The sequence below is a fragment of the Bombyx mori genome, chromosome 26, assembly GCF_030269925.1.
Source record: "Bombyx mori chromosome 26, ASM3026992v2".
NCBI classification, from domain to species: domain Eukaryota; kingdom Metazoa; phylum Arthropoda; class Insecta; order Lepidoptera; family Bombycidae; genus Bombyx; species Bombyx mori.
Window position 1 is genome coordinate 9,439,887 of NC_085132.1, and position 24,932 is coordinate 9,464,818.

Consider the following 24,932-nt stretch of genomic DNA (forward strand, 5'->3'; position numbering starts at 1 on the left):
GATGAAGAGATTAGCGACGATCCAGCATTCAATTGTCTAAATTTGTGTTCCCTGCAAACGGTAGGTGTTGCCCAACCGTACGATACTGTGACCATGCAGTTTCAATTTTATGGGACAAGTCCTTGGTTTTTTTTTTCACTAAATGTAAGTACGTTTTGCTGGAGCTGATCACTCTTTTTTTTTCTTACATGTGTGGACGAGCTCAGCCCACCTGGTGTTAAGTGGTTACTGGAGCCCATAGACATCTACAACGTAAATGCGCCGCACACCTTGAGATATAAGTTCTAAGGTCTCAGTAGAGTTACGACGGCTGCCCCACCCTTCAAACCGAAACGCATTACTGCTTCACGGCAGAAATAGGCAGAGTGGTGGTACCTACCCGTGCAGACTCACAAAAGATCCTACCACCAGTAAAGTAAGTACGATTTGCTGGAGCTGATCACGCGCGCCACCTACCGTTTGTTGGTGGCACTATTTTGCCATACTTCAGGGACGAAGTGCTTAAAAAAGCTGAACCTAGTTCTACAATTGGACAAACGGTTCACGGTTTGGTATTATTTACGTTTAGCGTGCAAATATATAAAGTGAAGTTTATTTTTATTAACGGAAACAGTTTTGTGTTAACGTTTTTTTTAGGATTAAAAAAGTACATTAAAAGGATTATTTCATTTCCGATTTTATTATGGGAGAAATTATTATAGCGTGTAATTCATTTTGAACAGATACTTAATAAAATTAATAAACCCAAAATCAATAAATAATAAATCAAAATCAATGAATGAATGAATGAAAGAAATGAATATGTTAGAGGATGTCTGAAAGTAGCACATGTGACAGAGAAGCTGAGAGGTGCACGTTTGGGATGGTATGGACATGTGATGAGACGAAATGAAAATAAGGTTGGTAAGAGAATGTTAGCTATGAATGTGGAAGGATATAGAGGAAGAGGTAGACCTAAGAATAAATGGATGGATTGCGTGAAAGACGATATGGGTAAGAAGGGAGTGAGCGAAGAAATGGTATATGATAAAAGAGTATGGAAGGAGAAAACATGTTGCGCCGACCCCAGGTGACTGGGAGAAGGGCAGGATAATGATGATGATGAAATGATGACTTAATAAAATCAATACTAAAAAAGTATTTATTCAAGTATGAATTCCCAGGCGTTTCCAAAGCTTTAATTACTAATGAAATACTTGTCCATTGATGTGTATACACAGCACAGTCTCATTTCGGATGCTGCCAACAAATTAATTAATTAACTTCTTCTTAAGACAGGCATGAATAATCGAAGAAAATCAGACGCAAAAACATCAACCGCCCTCCGCGACTGACGCCACGGATTTTATTTCGAACAAAATCAAACTGAATCCTCATAAAACTAGAGTCGCCTACACAATGACCAATTTGAGGAACATAAAAAAACAGAACAATAAACACATTTTTCATTACCACTTTCGTTTGAACGTACAATAAAACTGCCAATTCAATTATTAATACTTACAGAGACGTTGTAAACATGATTGTTTTCATAGAAGCTATGCCTATTGCTTGGCTAGTGGACGTTTTATCTGTTTGTCCGTTCCGATGTCATGGTGAAGAATTGGGTACTACTACATTATCGCCCTTATTGACAAAGTGCCTTAGAGAATAGAGATGACCCTTCATCGCCTTATTATCGCCGCACTATCTGCTACCAGAACAAAGATCACCCCTACTGTTAGGAGGTACATCACCCGCAGCGCTCTTAAGTCCCAATTTTGGGCACATATCAAAGAGATTTTATAAGGTTCCTCTTTGGTAAATAGTAACTCTGATTAGCGTCGACTAGACATTCACGGGCTACTGTAGGAATGAAGTTACGATATTTCGAAAAATCGAAGATATATAAACTAGGACCTATGTATATAATAACCAGTCGTAAGGCTGTTGTTGGCGTAAATATATTCTTAAGGCCTATTCTATTGAGTGTTGAGCAAAGATTGTTCTACTCTTCAAACTGCAACGCCTATTCCGCTACGAGAATAAGCAGCATGGTGCTGGTGAAGTTCGTTGAGCACATGCTCAATCCATACTTATTTGGAACAATTGGTATCTTTCCTACATATCAACCTCATGGAAATCGCATCATTTTAGCGAGTACACCAGACCAGACTTACCCATTAGGCCACGACACGTTACGTCGTTTTGAAGTCGTTGTGGGCTAAAGGATAAGACGTCCGGTGCATTCGTATGTAGCGATGCACCGGTGTTCGAATCCCGCAGGCGGGTACCAATTTTTGTAATGAAATACGTACTCAACAAATGTTCACGATTGACTTCCACGGTGAAGGAATAACATCGTGTAATAAAAATCAAACCCGCAAAATTATAACTTGCGTAATCACTGGTGGTAGGACCTCTTAGGAGTCCGCACGGGTAGGTACCACCACCCCCCCGCCTATTTCCGCCGTGAAGCAGTAATGCGTTTCGGTTCGAAGGGTGGGGTAGCCGTTGTAACTATACTGAGACCTTACAACTTATATCTCGAGGTGGGTGGCGCATTTACGTTGTAGATGTCTATGGGCTCCGGTAACCACTTAAGACCAGGTGGGCTGTGAGCTCGTCCATCCATCTAAGCAACAAAAAATAAATAAATAAAATATAAAAAAATTGCGGCCATTATACATTGTGCAAAATTACAATACGTAAATAGCATCATTATTATAGTAAAAACAATCTGAAGCGGCCGATTTGACAGTCGAGATTACAGACGTCATTTTGACACACATCCATCGCTAATAAAACACGCCGAACTATAAATGTCGGCTGAGATCAGACTGTAACTCATTAAACTGAATTATGTTCGGACTGAAAACTAGGGATGAGGAAACATCATAATTCGGTATAACAATCTGAAATTTATGAACTGGTAAATGAAATTAATTTATGAATAGCCACAGCTGACTATGCTCCGTTGTAATTATGATTGTGAAAGTGTTTGTTGTTCAAGAGGGACTTTAGAAAAGTCTATAAATCGACGACTCTTACGCGATGCCGGTTTTGAGAGGACGCACGAGGTATTCCGGTTTTTAGTCTGGAACCTCAAATTCAAATTCAAAATTCAAATTCAAAATCATTTATTTCAACCTGGATGTCAGCACAACACACTTGTTGAATGTCAAAATATAAATGAAAATGTTAAGTCTACCACCGATTCCAAAAAAAGGCCACAGTCCTGAGAAGAACCGGTGAAACAAAGTCAGCGGGCTTTTTTTTTTGTTTTTTATATTTTTTTTTTTTTAAATAAGTAAAAGTATTTGCAGTATACGCAAAAACAAGTCAAAAATACAATTAATTAAACGAATTCCCAGGACTTCTCACGTGATTGTCCGAGCCCACCCAGGACGGATGTGAGGGAGATAGGCGCTTCATTTAAGCCGTGATATGGGAGATGACAGCATTGCGATGACCTCGTAACAATAGTTTGTGCAATTGTTTGGAAGATCAATTTCCTCCTCCGCCATCACTCATCTGTCTGTATTGGTTTAATTACTTCACATTACTTTCTTTAATGAGTAGCTTAATTCGAGCTCACAGTTCTCCTAGTGTATATATGTCAACCAAACCAATAGACGTGACATTGTAAATGCTACCTTGAGCCATAAAGTTAGAGTCTCAATTGAATTGTACGACGGCTGTTGAATTTTGAAGCCGGAATTAATGTTTGCTTCCACTGCATTATGGTCCCTATCCATGCGGGCTTATTATCACTCCCTGACATTAGTATACGCTGATTGGCCCTCGCAGTATCCTAGTATAATGCTCAGAGAACTCTGCCGCTAATTCCCCGGTGAATCCTTTAGACGCCTTTTACGACACCCACAGGCAGAGATGAAGTGGCGCTATTTTAGGCCTCACCACCAATTAGACTTAACTTCACAAGACAAATAACGTCTTTAGAGCGTATTCAGACTGTGAGCATAATTAGCCGAATAAAATTACGCATAATAAAATATTCAAGCAAAAATTCTCGCGAATAGCAACTCTATACGAAAAAAAAAGATATTACTAACATTTAGATCTCATTCTCGAAATAAGATAAGCAATCAAACTGTAAATTTGTTTGTGTTACAATCATTTTTATCGTTCACATTTCGAACACTAATAAAATAGTTGTGTACTGCAATTTTTTTGAAAGGCGAGACGTATTAAACAAATAGCCTTTCTTTTATACGACACGGTCATTACGAACTAGATAAATGTTTTATTGTGATCAGAGGGGATGCTTTGATGAATTATGAGAGATCCCGTTATTTTGTATCTGATGATACAATGAAATCCCGTTGTGTTTCTTACGAGACTTTATTGAAACGAAGTTCCTTATGGGACGATGCGGAGGGGTACCCTGACCGGGAAAAAACGTCCGTAACGTAAGATTTTTATTATTTATGTATAATGTATAGTCTACGTGTTGACGGTTATTATTATTATTCATATAAATAGCTGTTTTTTTGTATATTAAAATATTATTATATATTTTTTATAAATCATTGTGAATAAAATAAAGTTGATAACTTTGCAGTGTAGTTTTTATTTTATTTTTATAAATAAAAAAAACATATTAAATAATGTATACCCGAATAATTATTTTCTTTATATGTACCTCGAATAGAACTTAAAATTAATATTTTTATAATAAGGAACTTCGATCCTATCGGGTCTCCCACGACACCACACATCTATTTTTTATATTTGTACAGTAGTTTGTTTAGAGGTGTTTGGTTTTGTATTTTGATAAATTAACGAAGTAAAGAAGCAAGAAAGTTGGTTAAATTAAATAAAGTAGGTACAAAGCGGGGATTTTTCCCTCGTAATTTTTTTTATAGGACACAGACTATCTTAAAATTACAGAGTAGTTTACTTAAATCTAATTACAGACTGATTAGCTTATTATAGATTATACACAGCACACAGACACGGCAAAGGCGATAGTTAACACCCGTAATCTGTTTTGTGCCGTCATCGACATCGGACTTGAGTTCACCGTTTGGGTTCCGAGAGATTATTTCTGATTGTTTCCTGAGTACTATGACGTGTCTTCTTACAGCGAACTATCTAAACAATCCCAAATGTCAGATAACTGTTTTTTGGCACCACTTTAGTGACTAAGGTTATTAGTTAAATTTTGAGTATTATTTAATGTTTAATTAAACTATATGTGAATTTTTATCTCATAAACATTTAAATAGTATTATTAAAATGGTTTTCAGCGCGACTTTTAAGGAATTCCAGATATTTTTGGATGCTGTTATAAGCATTTACTGGTGGTAGGACCTTTTGAGTCCGCACGGATAGGTACCACCACCCTGCCTTTTTCTGCCGTGAAGCAGTAATGCGTTTCGGTTTGAAGGGTAGAGCAGCCGTTGTAACTAGACTGAGACCTTAGAACTAATATCTCCGCCTCTGGGCCACCAGTAAGCCCTCAATCATAAAAAAGAAGGCACCAGACCAGGTGGAAGGTTGGTCATGCGTCACTTACCAAGTCAAGTGGAGAGTTGGCGGCTATTTGCTTGAGTGTACTAGGCTTTTTTTTATTGTAGGCAGACGAGCATACGGCCCACCTGATGGTAAGTAGTCACCGTCGTTCATGGACGTCAGCAATGCCAGGGGCAGAGCCAAGCTGCTGCCTACCAGCCGCAAACTGGGAGAAGTCGCGATTGCTCGTGAGGCGCATAACATCGACCCACAGCAATGATACTGACTGACGACCACGACCGCTCTGATAACAGTCATACGCCATGCGAAAACGAGTTTAAAGATTAAAAAAAAGAAAACATCCGATTAAAAAACTGCATTTATTTTTTTATCTTTGCGACCTTGGTCACAATTTTTAGGCTTAATAAATACAGGTAATAACACTGTCATCGGTCTTTATAAAGTGCGCAAATTTCTAAAGGTAATATGTCGTGTTGAAGATATAGAAAATTACATATAAGATAACTCAAAACAAACCAAGCTTTAAAAAAAACGTGTTAAAAATTTAAATCGGGAATATCCTGGATAGAAAAAAATCATAAGCACCCTAAACTTAAACGCATTATAGAGCATTTGTTTCGCTGTATCTTTATGAAGACATACGAGGGGTCGGGATTTTGTAGAGGCGTTCTTTGTATCCAACTGTCACATGTTCGGGGTCAATGTGATTGATCGTTCGATGTTTTTTGAATATTCAAATTTCGAATTACCATTTCTTCTTCTATTGTTGACGTTTTTTTTTTTCTTTCTTATATTTTCTTATTCTTTTCAGACTTTATCTTTTCAGAATTTTTCTAATGAAATACGTACGCAAAAATGTTCACGATTGACTTCCACGGTGAAGGAATAACATCGTGTAATAAATATCAAACCCGCAAAATTATAATTTGCGTAATTACTGGTGGTAGGACCTCTAGTGAATCCGTGCGGGTTGGTACCACCACCTTGCCTATTTCTGCCGTGAAGCAGTAATACGTTTCGGTTTGAAGGGTGGGGAAGCCGTTGTAACTATACTTGAGACCTTAGAACTTATATCTCAAGGTGGGTGGCGCATTTACGTTGTAGATGTCTATGGGCTCCAGTAACCACTTAACACCAGGTGGTCTGTGAGCTCGTCCACCCATATGAGCAATAAAAAAAAAGACAATTAGCTTCTTGTGACGCCATTTTTGCTAAAATTAATCTTGATTTAAAGTGTGATAGTCTATATCGGCGCAAGCCTGTTATTTAGTTATCTAAGGTGGTTAGAGTTAACTGTTTCCTCAATGTAAATATTGTTGAATATCTGTTTTTATATTAGAAAGGGTTTAAAAAAAAGAAAACAGATAAAAATTGTTTATTTGTTTTTAATAATTAAAATATTTGAAACTAGCAATTGAAATTAATTGGGGCAAGTGTCATCGGGAGCGCGGTTAGAATTGTACTGAGTGATCTAATCGGCAACATAACTATCCTGAATTACGATAATATGATTATGGACCTTATGGTTATGTTTATGGATTATGCACCTTACGTTGCAATTTTTTTTTTATTGCCTAAATGGGTGGACGATATCACATCCCACATGGTGTTAAGTAGTTACTCGAGCCCATATACATCTACAACGTAAATGCGCCACCCACCTTGAGATATGAGTTCTAAAGTCTCAAGTATAGTTACAACGGCTGCCCCACCCTTCAAAGTTTAGGTACATTAAAAATATAAAACAATGTACCTACGCCCTAAATATATTTTCTAAGTATCGAAGAATCTAGAGTAGGTACACATTAATTCGGAATAACACGTCGCATATTTCCTCAAAAGACTGACACTACACGACTCATGCGTCGCGAAAAATCACGCAAAATGAGAAATAAAATGTATTACAGAAAAGAAAAATTGATTAAGTAACTATTATTCAAAATTAAAACAGAGTAGCGAAAAATTATCGCTTGCATATTTATATTTGGGTCGATAATCGTGCGCTGAGAGATTGAGGACGACGCTTTAGTAACGAGGGTTGTCATTTACAGAGATTTTTTTTTGCTCTAGATTCGTAATTATATTATCTGTGTATACCGAGTTCCAATAAGACACTTCATTCCGAATAACCCGCCATTTTTTTTTTATGGTTGAAGATTTTCTGGTGGCACGGAGACCTTTCTAGTTTCACCAGAACAGGTGGGCAAGCAAAGGCTCAGCCAGAAGGGGTGGGATTTGCTAACAGCTGCCCGAGCGCCTCCGAGACCTAACAACTCAAGAGCAACTGCTCCGCGAATGAATCTACTACCGGACCGGAATCGCGACCCGCTGAGAAGATCAGGCGAGAAACTCAGCGAGCTGATGCATGGGTTAGGTTGCACGTCGACCTCTTTGTCGAGTTCGACGAGTACGGTTACCGGGGTTCCTCAGCCTGCTCCTAGTGTTACAGCTGAAGGTATCTAATGCAAGAGTTATTGGATCTGATGGATCCGTAAGGACGTGAATAGCCCCCCATTTTAATAGTTGTCATGAGTGAATCTGTCACTAATTGACAGATGACAAGTAAAAACTATGTACGGTAACTGATAAAATTTTAACTTTAATTCGTTGAATTTATTAAAATTCCTTAGTATTTTTGGATCGAAGTGAATTAATTACCTTCTCGGCCCGTCTATGCAAAATATTAAAAAATTGTGAAACTTTCGATTTTGTTGAAATGTTCAGAAAATCTTCATTGGTCTAGCGGTTGATCCGGTGAAGTTTGGAAGCAATCGAAACAAAGCCAAATCAGACATCGCCAACTATGTAAAATGAACAAAATCTTAAAATTTTCAGTTTCTGTGGATAGTTTGTTTTAAAGACTCAAACCTCATGTCTCAAGGCCGGCATTCCCGTTGTAATGTCAACCGGTAACCGCTCAACACCAGATGGGATGTGAGCTCTCTTACTGTTTCTTTTTTTCTCCACCTTATTCCACTAGGTGGGATCGGCACAGCTAATTTTTCTCTTCCTATCTCTTCTATCAGCCGTCATCTCAACAATCACTCCTCTCTCTCTCTCATATCGTCACTCACACACTCCATCCATGTCTTCTTCAGTCGACCTCTTCCCCGTCTACCTCACACTACAATTTCCATACATCTCCTAGTCACATGCATCTTCTCTCCACGCATCACATATCCATACCACGGGAGCTCTCTTAGTTAGCGAAGTAATAAAATACAATTATCCTAAACGTCTTAAAATTTTGTCATTAGTAAATAATTGTAAGGTAGCGCCCTCTGTGAATTGATATTTTAATTTCACGTATAATCCTAAATTAAAATTCACTACAAGAGCTTTCATACACACATTAGTATTAAAAAAATCTCACAGATGGCGCTGTATTAAATAGTATGTATATTTCTGTCTCATTCTTTTGTATTTGTGTCTCTTACCTGTCGTTTTTTCCGTTCATCCGGTTTGAAATCACAACGATTCTAAAGAAGTTTTCACTTCAAAAAAAATCTGCGTATTACAATGTTTCCACAACTTTGCATAGATATTTACAATCTTTAGAAGTCGACACGTGCACCGACCAAACTATAAATAACCATTTGTCGTCTTCAAGCATCGTGAAAGCAATCCACCAATTAATTGGCCAAACGAAACCAATATTTTCTCCAGCGAACAGCCAACCATAAAGTTTGTCCACTTAAAAAAAAACACACATAATTCGTTTCTCCTTTCCATTATATTGTTTTGATATATTCGGCGCGTTTATATGATACAGTGGACGCGGTGATAAACTCGCGTATAATTATTTATAATGCTCATTCCCGTTGTTTACGCTTATTTGAATTCGTATCAAAAATTTATTTCGATGCTTTTGTCGTGTGTATCTGTAGCGGCGCGTTCGCGGCGTCGGAACGTGAATAGAAAACTTTAACATGGCTTTTCTTTTCGGTCGGTCGATAAGCTCGCGTTCCACCCGATGTTTAGTGATCACTTTTAAGGCCTCGTCAAACAGAACGCGTACTCAGCGTTGCGTTTTAACGTCGCGCTCTTTTCGTGTCACACCAATTGACTAGATGAGCCTAACGTTCCTTGACGCAACGTAACGCTAAATCATAGTGCCTTTCGATAGCAGTGTGAAAATTTAAAAGTATTAAGGTGTCGAGTGATTCAGATGTCATTGTATAAGCATGAGTATTTTCTAACTAATTCTATCATTTTTTCGGGCACTATCCAGTATTTTAATACACCTTCACTCGGACGCTGAAATAAAATTTGTAAAAAATTACAACGCCTGACGTCAAAGCGTCCTAACGCCGCGACAGAGCGTCGCGTACTGCTAGAGCTGGCGCTCTGTTTGACAGTACATTACCATAGTAGTACAACACATCTCGGCGTCATAGCGTGCCTCTATTTAACGCTCTGACGCGCGCTAAGTACGCGTTCTGTTTGACGAAGCCTTTAGTGAGCCGGAGCGTCGAACTAGCTTGTGTTACCAACGTTTTAAAAAAAACGAACTACCCACATGTGGGTTACGGACTAAATAAAATTTAAGATTTGTTTTTCAGTTACTAAGGTCGAAAATCGTATTGCAACTGCTTCTTTGTTCAAGGTTCACTTGAGACTGATACTTTCACCGTTCGCTCCTTCTCGTTCAGCTCCCTAAGTTTCTTGGCCTTGTCAGTAGGTCACGATTCCGATCCGGTGGTAGCTTCACTGCTCTTACTAGGGCAAACGTTAGCAGAGTACTCACGGCAGAATTAGGCAGGGTGGTGGTACCTACCCGCGCGGATTCACAATAGGTCCTACCACCAGTAAAGTAGTCCCCACATATTAACTAAGGCTTTGACCTCTGACTAGGGACACGCAGTCAAGCTCAGGTGTGCTCATCACTGATTGTTTGAAAATTATCGCGTGCCACCTGTCCTATATTGATGGTGCTATAGAACAAATCTTCTCTAGTATGATAGCCGCACGAACTGTCATTGCTATCGGATTAATTAACTGGAAACGCATAAAAGATAATCAGGCGGTACAAAGATTAATTTTTATTTGTACAGTATACAATTGTACAGTGAAAAAATATGTTACTGGTGGTACTTTATTAATGGTGGTAGGACCTCTTGTGACTCCGCGCTGGTGGGTACCACCACCCAGCCTATTTCTGCCGTGAAGCAGTCATGCGTTTCGGTTTGAAGGGCGGCGCAGCCGTTGTAACTATACTTGAGACCTTAGAACTTATATTTCAAGATGGGTGGCGCATTTACGTTGTAGACATCTATGGGCTCCAGTAACCACTTAACACCAGATGGGCTGTGAGCTCATCCACCCATCTAAGCAATAAAAAGAATATGTAATATTTATTGAGGCAAATTCGTGGAAAGCGACATTTGCAGCCAAACGCTACAGTGCTCGCTTCGTGATTCACAGATTAATTTCGTGACGAGAAAAGTGCCGCGTTGCTACGCAAAGACAACATTTCTTTTTCCCTGATAATTCATCTTTCTTTCTTTCTTTATTCTTTATTTGTACACACTGTTAATATAATACAGTAATTGCGATTAGATTTAAAAAAATGGCGAGCTTAACTCAACAATTGAATTATCTACCAGCTAACCGTTCTCAAAGAAGGAAAGCTTTACATGAGTGGGTAGATGAGTACAATCTAATTAATTTAATTATTTATACTATAGACATTAACAATAAAAATAATAAAAATAAACACTAATACATAATATATACATACACAATTACACACATAAATAACATAAACATATACATACACGTACATATATAATGAAATACATAAAATGAATACATATAAATAATACTAAATTGATAATAGTGCTCCTTTAATTCATGTGTTACGTACAACACGTTCGCAAGTGTATACCCAACCGGATTTTATTGTAGTGTTTTATTTAGTTTTTTTTTAGCTTAGATGAGTGGACGAGAAGCCAATGGTGACTGGCAAGGTGAACGGAAGAAGACCACGAGGTAGAGGCCGACACGTTGGACTGACCAGATCCGCACTACCCTCGACACTACAATTCACGATGCTCTACACTCGGCCGCAGATAGAGGCAAATAGCGTGGAATGGTCCGTAATAAACTCCTGTTGCGAGGAGGTGGTCACGACCCTCAGTGTTGAGGAAACCGAAGGAAGAAGAAGAGTGGACGAGCTCACGACCCACCTGGTGTTAAGTGGTTACTGCAGCCTATAGGCATCTAAAACGTAAATGCACCACCTACCTTGAAACATGATTCCTAAGGTCTCTGTTTTTACAGTACAACGGCTGCCTCACCCTTCGAACCGAAACGCATTACTGCTTCACGGCGGAAACAGGCAGGGTGGTGTTAGTACTAGTGGGGACTCACAAGATATCCTACCACCAGTAAACGAATGTAATATGAACTCTATCTTCCTCATTTTATGATCTAAATCAATATGTTGATTATGAAAACGGGATATTATGTGTAATGTCTTATTGTGGGATTTCATCCTTGTGTCATCTCTCGTATATTAATATGTCTTTCGTTCTGTTACGTGGATTTATTAGGAAAGCTTTTTAAAAATAAGAAATATATTTAATTCTAAAAATTAAAACATTTAAAATTGACCATTGAAATTAATGGGGCAAGTGTCACTTGGAGCGCGGTTAGAACTGAACTGCGTGATCTATCGGCAACCTGACTAAGCTGCATGACGTCGTGCACCTTACATTGCCTCTTTTGATACATTCAAAATATATAACAGTTCCCTCGACTAGCGTAGGTACTAACGATTTTGATCTCTGCGGCCTGGTTATACTACCTTTTATAATTCAGCAGCAATATTACCACCAAATTCTGGAGCTTTAGGCGACTGAGGACTCAAACAGACTTAAGATTCTATGCAAAATGAACATGACATTTAAAGGTGCTGAGGGAATTTGTATCGGTCAGCAGTTATATGTCCGGTGCGGTCCCAGACGGAGACAAACGATTTTCCAAGTCGTTCGCAACCTAACACTATAGCTCAAGGTGCACGACGGCATTCACGTGTTATCAACATAAGTCTACAACTCTCCGATTATGACGAAGAGTTCGAGCGAACTATCCCATAGACACAGCCCACTGAGTTTTAGTTTTTACTGGTGATAGAACCTCTTGTGAGTCCGCGCGGGTAGGTACCACCACCCTGCTTATTTCTGCCGTGAAGCAGGAATGCGTTTCGGTTTGAAGTGTGGGGTAGCCGTTGTAACTATACTGAGATCTTAGAACTTATATCTCAAGGTGGGTGGCGCATTTACGTTGTGGATGTCTATGGGCTACAGTAACCACTTAACACCAGGTGGGCTCGTCCACCGATCAAAGCAATAAAAAATATAAAATAAAAACTTTCTCGTCGAACCTTCTAAGTGGGTCGCGATTCCGAACCGATAGTAGATTCAGTCAAGCCTTGCTCTTGCTAGGACTGGTGATAGCAAATTCTCTTAGATGGAGCCCGTAAGCTCATCTACCCGTACGCACGAAGCCCAAATAACAACAATGCCTGTTTCCGTGATCCTAATATTTCAAATCTATATTTAAATAGGCAAAGAAAGTTTTATAACGGTGAATTTTCTGTTATTTGCATCAAACCATATTTTTTTTATTTTGCCCAATAACAAATTCTACTGGTGGTAGGACCTCTCGCGGGTAGGTACCACCACCCTGCCTATTTCTGCCGTGAAGCAGTAATGCGTTTCGGTTTGAAGGGTGGGGTAGCCGTTGTAACTATACTGAGATCTTAGAACTTATATCTCAAGGTGGGTGGCGCATTAACGTTGTGGATGTCTATGGGCTCCAGTAACTACTTAACACCAGGTGGCCTGTGAGCTCGTCCACACCCATCTAAGCAATAAAAAAAAAGCTATTTACGAGCTTAAGGAAAAAAAATGAAAGTTTATATTTATTTACATAATATATTACTTGAAATTGAAATTAAGTCTTGAAGTTTCAATGAACACAATATTTAGATTCTATTACATATATGACGATAGTTACATAATACTTGAGCACAATAATATTTGGATATATTAAAAATGGTATACGACACACATTCATAACATTAAAACATTAACGCTGTTTCCCCGAATCAACATCGGACATAGTCAAAGCAATTTGTAAAAGTCATATTTCTCGTATAAAATTTTCGGATCATAAACACAATATATTTCCTTTGAAATTTTTTATTCGAATTAGTCGAAGCGAACTAGTTGATTGCTGTGACATTGCTCTGTTTTATTTGTCGCTTTAGATGGCAGACTCACGCCCCAACTAGTCTTAAGTGGCAATCGTGAATCCAGTCACCCATAATGCGAAATAAACCCCAAATCACATAAAAATCTTAAAAGTCATATGTGAAGTATATCATTTACTCTTTATTGCCTTCAAATACAAATTCTTTTAAGATGTCATTGGCTCACTATAACGTTTTTTATGCTAACCGAATTTGCTCTAAAATAAAGCATTATTTGTGAACTATTTGTGAACGCCACGCGGAGGAAGTCGCGCGCAAAAGCTAGTAACTCAATAAAGGACAATTTTGTAGATGGCAAATGGCAATGTGGGCGGTTACATAGGGCAGTACTGTCTGTCAGAGTCACAGGCTTACCCACCGCAATAGGGACAGCACTAATTGTCAAAGACAACGTTCCATGTCCAATGATTCTTAGCGGGAAAGCGAGGAGTGAAGTTATGTGATTTATTTTATTTTGTCTATTTAGTGTTTCTTCAGGTTTAAGTGAGTAATAACGGTGGTTTGCTAACTGTTTATTATCTATGAATATATTATATTAGATACCAGGTGATAAAATCCCTTTAAAAAAAACCACGTCCAATGCTTGTGCAGTACTGACTGTCGTGCCCGATGTGGAAACTGGTGGTAGGACCTCTTGGGAGTCCGCACGGGTAGGTACCACCACCCCGCCTATTTCCGCCGTGAAGCAGTAATGCGTTTCGGTTCGAAGGGTGGGGTAGCCGTTGTAACTATACTGAGATCTTAGAACTTATATCTCGAGGTGGGTGGCGCATTTACGTTGTAGATGTCTATGGGCTCCAGTAACCACTTAACACCGGGTGTGCTGTGAGCTCGTCCATCCATCTAAGCAATAAAAAAAAAAAAAAAAAAATTGAACCCGCGACACTCAGCGCAACAGTACGGGACGCAAATGACTACCCACCGACTTAGTCAAGTACAGTACAGCTTGTTTTTTTTTCTATTCATGTTCACGACCTACTCACGACGAACGAAGTCACAAAACTTAGTACCCCCTTTGTTTTTAACACTGGGGAGTCCATTTACGGATACCCGGTCGAGGGGGGTAACGGACCGGGTTATTTCGGACTCCGGTGCCTCCTGAGACGAAGAAGGGGAGAAGAGAAGGACCGAGGTCCTCCCACTCCCCCAATTTCTCACAGGAGACTACGCCTTGAAAAAGGCGGGCGAGGCACTTACCCCGCAGAGCCGACTACCGACTAAACCCCATCGAGCTCCACCACGCCGACTACACGAAACTTATCCCTACAAAAACCGTAAAATATTCGAAATGTCATAACTAACATAACGATAAATAATTCGAGATTATACCGTAAAAGTATTTTTAATTGTGTCTATGACTCGCTAATACCGAAGACAATTCTTTAAGATATTTTATAACGGTAGTTCCGTGGTTCCTGGAACACAGGACTGATACAAACAGAGCGTTTTGGATCTCGGGTATTTACCACCACCCTCGTGCATATTTCTTACATGACGCTGTAGCAGTAGCCATCATACAACGCAAGATATTTGACAGATGCCTGAATCTCGCTTACGACATTTTCAAGATAAGCTTACATATATACAAGTTTCAAACACCAACATTCGAGTCCGGTCATCGCTCTCGTCGAACCCGTCCCTTGCGACAAAGGGCTCGACGAGTAAATTAACCTACAGACACAGCCCACTGAGTTTCTCGCCGGATCTTCTCAGTGGGTCGCGTTTCCGATCCGGTGGTAGATTCTGCGAAGCACTTCTCATGCTAGGGTTCGTGTTAGCAACGTCATCAGGTTTGAGCCCCGTGACCCTCGCTCACCTACTAGTAGTTAAGGTCACGCAGATACGGTCTTTCTAGACCATCAGATTAAGTAGAACAAAAAAAAAAAACAGGCCGTCGGTCTACCGAGCAATATCACCCGCTCGGTGAAAGATCTTCCCTTTGTCGTATATATCTACAGAAGCAACCACTTTTTTCGGTTTTTGAAGTGGGATGACCACCATTCAGTATAATTAGAACCGTTTTAATTCAGTACAATTACAACCGTCTCAAAGTGATAGACACTGTGATTTCAAATTGTATTAAGCATTTTTACATCCGTCGGTTTATTTCCAAAAGCTCGCAACGACGTCTTCGTCCACTGCACTCGCTCGGCGACATTTAAAACTCGACATGTATTTAATCCTCTGAGGGATTTGCTTTTCGTCACACGAAACAGAACTTTGTTAATTTGTTGAATTTAAAATGAAGAAACCACCGCCAAATTCTAATAGGAGCTAAAGACCTGAGGAGGAGAGGGTAATGAACCCGAGTTTAGATTTTTGCAACAAATATTTATTGAGAGAGAGAAAGAGAGAGGGAGAGAGAGAGAGGGAGAGAGAGAGAGGGAGAGAGAGGGAGGGAGAGAGAGAGGGAGAGAGAGAGGGAGAGAGAGAGGGAGAGAGAGAGGGAGAGAGAGAGGAGAGAGAGAGAGAGAGAGAGAGAGAGAGAGAGAGAGTATTCTTTATTGTACACCAAAAAACAAATAAACACTGCGATACATTAAACACAAAAAAGTACAATTGGCGGTCTTATCGCTAAGATCGATCTCTTCCAGACAACCATCAGGTGGACTAGAATCATTTGGAAACGAACTACTACTATTGAAATTTTTTTCTCCCTAACTATTCGTTGGTAGACTAAGTGGCTATTCCAGCTACACGTGGGTAAGTAAGCTCACGGACTCAACCTGAGAGAATTTGCTAACACTAGCCCTAGCAAGAGCAGTGCTTCGCTGAATCTACCACCGGATCGGAGTCGCGACCCACTGAGAAGATCCGACGAGAAACTCGGTGGGTAATTATCGTACTAAATGGTACGTAAGCGAAAATTCTAGAAGGTCCTAAAGCCGGCATTACACCCGTCTTCAGTCACATAATTTATTGACTATAGAGACATTCCTTCATAAACGATTGAAGGTATCTTCGGAACTTATATCACGGAAACCCTTAAGACGCGAGAAGTTTTGCGGTAAAAGTAGTTTTAATTATAATAACCTTAACAGAGTTAACCATTTCGCACATGTGAGCAGTCCAAATGAATCAGCCTTATAATTCATATTGAGTGAATCAGAAAGTGGAGGTGATTCGTATATTTCTACGCACATTGAAAATATTACATCATAAAATTTGTAATTATTTTGAATGCTTTGGAACGAAGTTCCTTATGGGACGATGCGGAGGGGTACCCTAACCGGGAAAAAACGTCCGTAACATAAGATTTTTATTAGTAATGCTCACAGTGTACGACTTAACTTTGTAATAACGTACAAAATAACATCTTTTTTATCATTCATTGACCACGATCTCAGAGCGTTCGTTTGCGCAATACACTAACTCTTATGCAAACAACCGCGAATGAAGTGTACCACAATAAGTTCGCACGTTACCGAATGACCGTGGGTTGTTGCGAAACCTCCAGTTTTATTTTTTTATACCTCGAATAGAACTTAAAATTAATATTTTTATAATAAGGAGCTTCGTTCCTATCCGGTGTCCCACGACACCACACATCTTTTATTTATTTTTTAATGTCCTTGTATGTAGAGGAGCATACGGCCCTCCTTATGGTGAGTGACTACCGTCGCCCATGGACGTCAACAAAGCCAAGAGCAAAACCTCGCTGCCGACTACCTGTTTGTTCAATAACCAAATAAAACGACCCGTGATCGATTTTAACTAACCGAAAAACACATACAAACCGACAACGTTACTTTTGTATTTATATAAAAGACGTAAACATTTTAATAAATTCTCGCTAATGACATACTCATCTCTTTACGAGTTTTATTAAAATGTACATTTTATGTTCTGATGTTTAATAAAAATAAATTTATTGTCTAATTAATATTTTTAATTAGATTAATCACGCATGTGCTTGTAAAGGATTTAAGTTAATGCATTTTTGTGATTATTTATTTCGTTTTTGTTGTTGTAAATAGATGAGCCAGCTTACGGTCCATCCGATGTTAAGTGATCACGGGGTCGCATGGACAACAACTCTTCTACCATTCAGAGTGGACGGAACAAATGCTTTGCAGCGAAAATAGGAGAAGTTGTAGATTTATGGTACATTTGGTACATTTGGTACATTTTTTTTTTTTTTTTTTTTTTTTTTATTGCCTTTGTAGGCAGACGGGCATGCGGCCCACCTGATGGTGAGTGGTTACCGTCGCCCATGGACTTCAGCAATGCCAGGGGCAGAGCCAAGCCGCTGCCTACCGCTTAATACTCTCCATAAGCCTCGTTTGAAGAAGGACATGTCATAGCGCTCGGGAAACACCGTGGAGGGGAGCTCATTCCATAGCCGGATGGTACGTGGCAAAAAAGATCTCTGGAAACGCACTGTGGATGACCGCAGTGGCTCCAGGTAGTATGGATGAACTCTACTCCGGTGGCGGGCGGTGCGATGGTAAAAACGAGATGCTGGTATCATCTCGAACAATTCCTCAGAGCACTCCCCATGGAACATACGGTACAAAATACAGAGGGAACCGAAGTCCCTCCGCAGACCCAGAGGCTCCAAACGATCCGAGAGAATGGGATTATCGACAATCCGAACGGCCCTCCTCTGTATGGAGTCAAATGGAAGAAGCTGGTATTTGGGAGCCCCGGCCCAGAGATGGGAGCAGTACTCCACGCGAGGCCGGACTTGTGCTTTATAAAGCAAAAGTCTTTGTCCAGGCGTGAAGTACCGCTTCGCTCTGTTGAGGACTCCCAGCATTTTGGACGCCAACTTGGCTTTGCCTTCCAAATGACTCCGAAACTGGACATCGCTCGAAATGTCGACCCCAAGTATCCCGATACTCTCGGAAGGTTGCAGGGATACTCCTTGGAATTGCGGCGCCATGACAAAGGGGTCCTTCTTCGCAGTGAACGCGCAAACCTGTGTCTTCAACGGGTTGAATTGAACTAAGTTCGATTCACCCCATTTGGAGACTCGCCCCAGAGAGTTCTCCACTTCAGACACAAGTTTTGATCGTCTCTCTTGCACCACGCTCCGAGAGAGACTCTGATGGCCGATATATCGCGCATCCCCCGTGCTATCATCTGCATAGCAATGCATGCCATCAATAGACAGCATGTCATTGATATACAGGATGAAAAGCGTGGGGGAGAGCACCGAACCTTGTGGAACGCCAGCGTTAATGGTCATGGTATCAGAACAGTCACCGTCTACAACGACCGTGATGCTCCGCCCATCCAAAAAGCTAGCGATCCACTTGCAGAGACCCTCGGGGATTCCGTAAGATGGTAACTTCGATAGAAGTGCCCTATGCCAGACCCTGTCGAAGGCCTTCGCGATATCAAGGCTCACAGCAAGAGCCTCGCCCTTGCTCTCCAAGGCTTCAGCCCACCTGTGAGTAAGGTATACAAGAAGATCGCCAGCTGAGCGACCGTGACGGAAACCGTACTGTCGGTCACTGATCAGCTGGCGATCTTCAAGATACTTCAGGAGTTGTGTATTTATAATTCGCTCCATCACCTTGGAAAGCAAGGAAGTTATCGCGATAGGCCTGTAGCTCGATGGGTCCGACCGGTCACCCTTCTTGGGGATAGGGTGGACGTGGGCGGTCTTCCATGAAGACGGAACCCTGTTAGTGCAATAAGAGAGGCGATACAAACGCGTTAGCGCAGGTGTCAGCTCAGGGGCGCACGTTTTCAAAACCACTGCGGGGATGCCGTCTGGCCCACTCGATTTATGGACGTCCAGGAGTCTGAGCTCCCGCCTGACTGCACACTGTGTGAAGCAGATTTCCGGCAGGGAGCTATCACACCGGGGGATGTTCGGTGGTGTGGCACCCCCGTCGTCCACAGTCGAGTTCGAGGCGAAGAGTTTGACCAGAAGGTCAGCCTTCTCTTTCGCGCTGTGGGCCAGATTGTCATCGGACTTGCGCAGTGGTGGGAGACTAGACCTGCAGAAGTTTCCTTCTGCAGCTTTGGCGAGCGACCAAAAAGCACGGCTCCCGGAGGGATAGCTCTTCAATCGCTCGCCAACTCTAGCGACGTGCTCCGACTTCGCCTTGGCAATTACCTTCTTGTAGGACCTGGAAGCGGCGTTATATTTCCGCCTTTCCCCTGAGATGTTAGGATCCCGACGTCTCCTGGCATTATCCCATGCCACGTATGCGGATCGCTTGAGGTGTGCAGCATCCCTGCTGGCATTGTTATACCAGGGTCTGCTGCGACCCCCAACGGGCACTTCAGAGGAGGGAATAAACAATTCCATCCCCTGGAGCACCACGTCTTTAAGACGGTCCGCACAGACGTCAGGATCAGCAGAGGAAAAGCAGAACCGCCCCCATGGGTAGGATGCGTAAAATTCACGCAATCCATCCCAGTCTGCTGACATATACCGCCAAACTCTTCGATACCTGGTCGTCGTTCGACGATCAGGACGAGAGAGTGGTACGGCAGCACGAATAATGCAGTGATCAGACGATCCAAGCGGAGCGTCGACCACCACACTGTATCCGGCCGGATCTGTGGTCAGCAGAAGGTCCAACAAAGAAGGCTCGTGCCCCTCGATATCTGGGACACGGGTGGGCTGTGTCACCAGCTGGGAGAAGCCGTAGGCCAAGGCGAAATCGTAGGCAGTCCGACCCGGGAGGTCAGTGGTTCTGGATCCCAACCACTCTTGGTGGTGAGCATTAAAGTCTCCAAGAACCACTACCTCCGCAGATGGGTACTGCTCAAGCACGCGGTTAGTCCCCTCTTGCACATGCTCAAACAGAGCTGAACCTGCATCACTGCTGTGGGACCTGTACAGGCACGCGTAGATTCGGCTACGGCCCCCGTGATCTACGCGCAGCCACAAGAGGGACAGGTCCCGTTGTTCGAGGCCCCGAAGACGGCGACAACAGACATCAGCCCGGACGAATACGCACACCCCGGCTTTACGCAGGAAGTTGTGCTCCAATACGTAGCCGGGGTATTCAAGGTATGAGGTATCATCCGGAGCAGATATCTGCGTCTCCGTTAAAAAAAGCAGGGCAGGCTGCGCCGTCTCAAGGTGGTGGTGTACGGCGTCAAGGTTGCTATGTAGGCCCCTGACATTGCTGAAATCCACATTAAATGTGGAATGGGGGACCGCCTGTGAAACCCTTTTCTTTTTTTTTGTCGTCTTCATGATGTTTATGTTTTCGGAGAGTAGGATTAGGAGAGGTAGGATGTTGGAGGTGAGATCGAGGCAACACCTGAATGAAGCGCGGAACATAGTACGTGCTCGACCACGGATTGCGTGAGAGACTGACGCAGGGCATGGAAGGGCCCCCAGTCCACTCTGCGTGCGATCGCCGGGATCCACTCCGGTCTCCGACTCCGGCACGACGACCGCACGGCAGGATTTTACACCGGTTGGCGGGACAGCTTCCCGGGGCGGAGTTTAGTAGAGACACCCGGGTTCAGGTCCCCTACTGACCGGCGGGCGGCAGCGGGTACCGTTTCACTGGGTCTCCCTATACCCCCGTCAAACAATCACGCCCCGTGAGTTCGCACGCACGTCTGCTCCGCAAGTTCCAGGCGTCACCAAGACTCAACCCCAACAAGGAAGGGGAAAGGGAAGGGATAGAACTGGCTCTCCAACCCACACGCCGGAACACAGCTAGGCTATTTGGCGGCGGACTCTAGTTGGAGGGTGGTCGCCAGCCAGTCGGACTAGGTCCTACCACCGGTTATGTTTTCGGCTCCCGTTTAGCACCACCCAGGGGTCACTTGTAGGGAATCGCGGGTTAAACCTACGGAAGCGGGAAGCACCAACCCCCGAAGTTTGGCATTTGGCAGTAAGAGATAATTTTACTATCATGGATAAGATAAGGTGCTTGTTGTACTGTCTTAATTTTTTTAGTCTTTAACAACAGAATATGAGCACTTGTGAGCATACAAAAAGCGACGTAAGTACCCAATAAGTTACTAAGAGACTGTTAGAGTAAAAGAAAGATACACTAATCTGATTCCTTCAACTTTTGATATCTAAGAAAATATAGAAACCTCTAGAAGAATATCGGCTTTTTATTTATTAAAAAGTATTACTAATATTACTATTTTTATCTTATGTTAGAACATAGTGAATATTCGGATAGACAAACAGATAGACGGAATAGACAGTTGACTAATTAATACGTAAGTAATTTGGAATGTCCTACATTTTCTTTATAATAAATTAATGTTTTTTTTATTAATTTAATATCTTGAATATGTTGTTATGTAATGACTAAACCAGTATCTACTTCAATGTAATCGGTCATTGTATGTTTAGATTGATATCGGAATAATATAATTTTTGACGTTGTATTTTAACAGTTAGTTATCCTGATTTTTGTCAGAATAGAAAAATCTCTATAGTTTTAAAATTTCAATTATAGCAAATATAAATGTATGTATAAAAGAGATTATATGTGTGCATATATGTTCACCTAAAATTATTTTACGTAGTTAGTTTTCTGAATCCTCTTATGGTTTTTATGCGTTTTTTATACAAAATGCATTTTGCTGCGGCAATACCGCATTAAAATATTTTCTTATTTTATTTAGTCATAGTTTATTATTCGAGTACTATTAGATTTTTTTTTAATGGAAACAGATGAAATGTTTTAAAAATTTAACATCGCTACAAACATATTTCTAAATAATTAAACAAAACAAAGTCAATACTTACATTTATGCTCAATAATACATCGGAAAGTCACAAATTAAAACACTACACATAAAATAAGAAAATTTTACAAACACAATACTATTACGGTTTTTTTTAATACGACACAATAAGATTCGTTTCACGTAAAAGAACGCGCGGAAAACTTTGTGGAAGCGCTGTAGCTCCTCACCGCACAACCGAACTCGGCGCCAGTTGCGCGACAACTAACTCAGCCCCAAAGAGTATTTTCTCTGAACGACACGATTTTTCACTTTTGAATTTCGACCACGCGTCGAAAACGCGAGGGCGGGAAAGCCGCGTGCGAATTATGAATGTTACGTTGTCTATGCTCTGACGTAGTATTTAATGTAATGCGCCAATGGCCGGTGTTCCAATTTCGTATGTGGAATATTTTTTTTTTTTCGTAGTTGAATCAGAAAACATGTCGGCCTGTTATAAATATTATCGGGTACCGTCACTCAAAGACATAAATAAAATGTTGATAAAATATTTGTGTAGAAAGAAATTGAATTCAGTGTAACCGATGATTTGGTTGATAAATAAAAACCGTAATGCACATTTCAATGGAACCATTTGATTTGTGAACCTTTCGTGCCAGTAATGAATAGGTTTTATCCATTGCCAATTGTAGTACATAGTTTTAATTTAAATTACGTGTACCTAACACGAGATAACTATAACTCTGTCAATGTCGGTCCCAAGCCCGGATGAGAAAAGAGGAAGGTTTAGTTGGAGTTCGACCTGTCAACCGTAAAACAGTCAACGCCGAATGTCTGGCGGTGGTTAATTAGCTGGACTCAAATAATGCCTCAGTGGACTTGAAGAACTAAATCTCTTCCAAAATCATGGCTGTGGAAGGACACGGAACCCCGCGATGTGTATTTTCCCAAGAAAGCCTCATGAGGCCACGGCATTAAGGATTATCTATGCAAGGGAAAACGATGAAGAAATATGAAAAAAAAAAACAACTCTCTTCGACATCATTTCGAAAAAAGAAAGGGACAGGTGTATCTTTCGAAGCGCGTTCCAGGTCTATTTTCGTTCATAAATAAATACAGGAGAAAAAAAAAAACCCGAGAGCTCCAAGATCAAAGCGGCCTGTAATTTGTATGTTGTTCCGCAGATTGGTCACGTTTCGTCCGTTGTTCTCGGGCTAAATGCGTTATATATTGAGTTCGGTTGTACTCGACACCGGATCAACAGGATTAGGGTTGCACGACCGAAAATCAAACAAAAAGATGTGTTGTGTCGTGGGACACCGGATAGGAACGAAGTTCCTTATTATAAAAATATTAATTTTAAATTCTATTCGAGGTATAAAGAAAATAAAACTGGAGGTTTCGCATCAACCCACGGTCGTTCGGTAACGTGCGAACTTATTGTGGTACTCTTCATTCACGGTTGTTTGTATAAGAGTTAGTGTATTGCGCAAATGAACGCTCTGAGATCGTGGTCAATGAATGATAAAAAAAGGCGTTATTTTTTGTACGTTATTACAAAGTTAAGTCGTACACTATGTGCATTACTAATAAAAATCTTACGTTACGGACGTTTTTTCCCGGTTAGGGTACCCCTCCCCACCGTCCCATAAGGAACTTCGTTCCAAAAATATCGCTTTTTAATTTGATGTTCCAATAACTAGATCCGGATCGCGAGACCTTACTTTATAAATAGCCTTTTATTATTTCTACTACCACACTGATGGTATGACCCCGAAGTAGTTTTGGCCTCCGACCATAAGCGCCACCAGTTGTTCCAACGCTGAAAAAACACGTAGCAATTCGGCACTTAGAGCACGCGCAGATCCCACAGCATCAGACCAGGTTCTTAGGCTTCCCTACGAGAGAAAGCGCTCCTTGGGTACACCCGATTCGCAGCCCAATCCTGCTCCTTCCAGACTATATACTTGTAACTATACTATGACCTTAGAACTTATATCTCAAGGTGGGTTGCGCATTTACATTGTAGATGTCTATGAGCTCCAGTAACCACTTAACATCAGGTGAGCTGTTAGCTCTTCCGCCCATCTAAGCAATAAAATAAAAAAATATATGCCCGAGCCACGGAACCTCCCCCGGAATAAACGAATAGCCGAGATGGCTACAAAAATAATATTGTCAAAACCTGCTTAAGGTAAAATCACATTATTTAATATGAAATTATCACGGGTTCCAGTACGATGCATGAGATTCAAATTCTCATAGTGACTGGTGTATTTTGATCACGTAGATTATAGACCAGACCATATATACAAGATCTACAATTTTATATATTCGAAGAAATGGGATTATTATTTTTATTACAGGTCTCGTAATGGCCTAAAGGATAAGACGCCAGGTCTATTCGTATCGAGCGACTGTACCAGTGTTCGAATCCCACAGCCAGGTCAATTTTTTTTAATGAATTACACACTTAATATATTTTCATCTCTACGAATAACTTCCCCGATGAAGGAATGACTACATGGAATAAAAATCAAAGCCG

The 24,932-nt window shown here is 41.1% G+C and overlaps 1 protein-coding gene across 2 annotated transcripts in view; it reads right to left on the reverse strand.

Annotated features, from left to right (window-relative positions):
* The window catches only part of Ethr (ecdysis triggering hormone receptor), a 145,540-nt gene extending 122,813 nt beyond the window's left edge, over positions 1-22,727 (reverse strand). For both annotated transcript variants that reach the window (XM_038020522.2, XM_038020521.2), the window contains exon 1: positions 22,449-22,727. The gene's annotated coding sequence lies outside the window, so the exon portion shown is untranslated. The remainder of the gene's footprint in view (positions 1-22,448) is intronic.
* Positions 22,728-24,932: the final 2,205 nt, after the last annotated feature.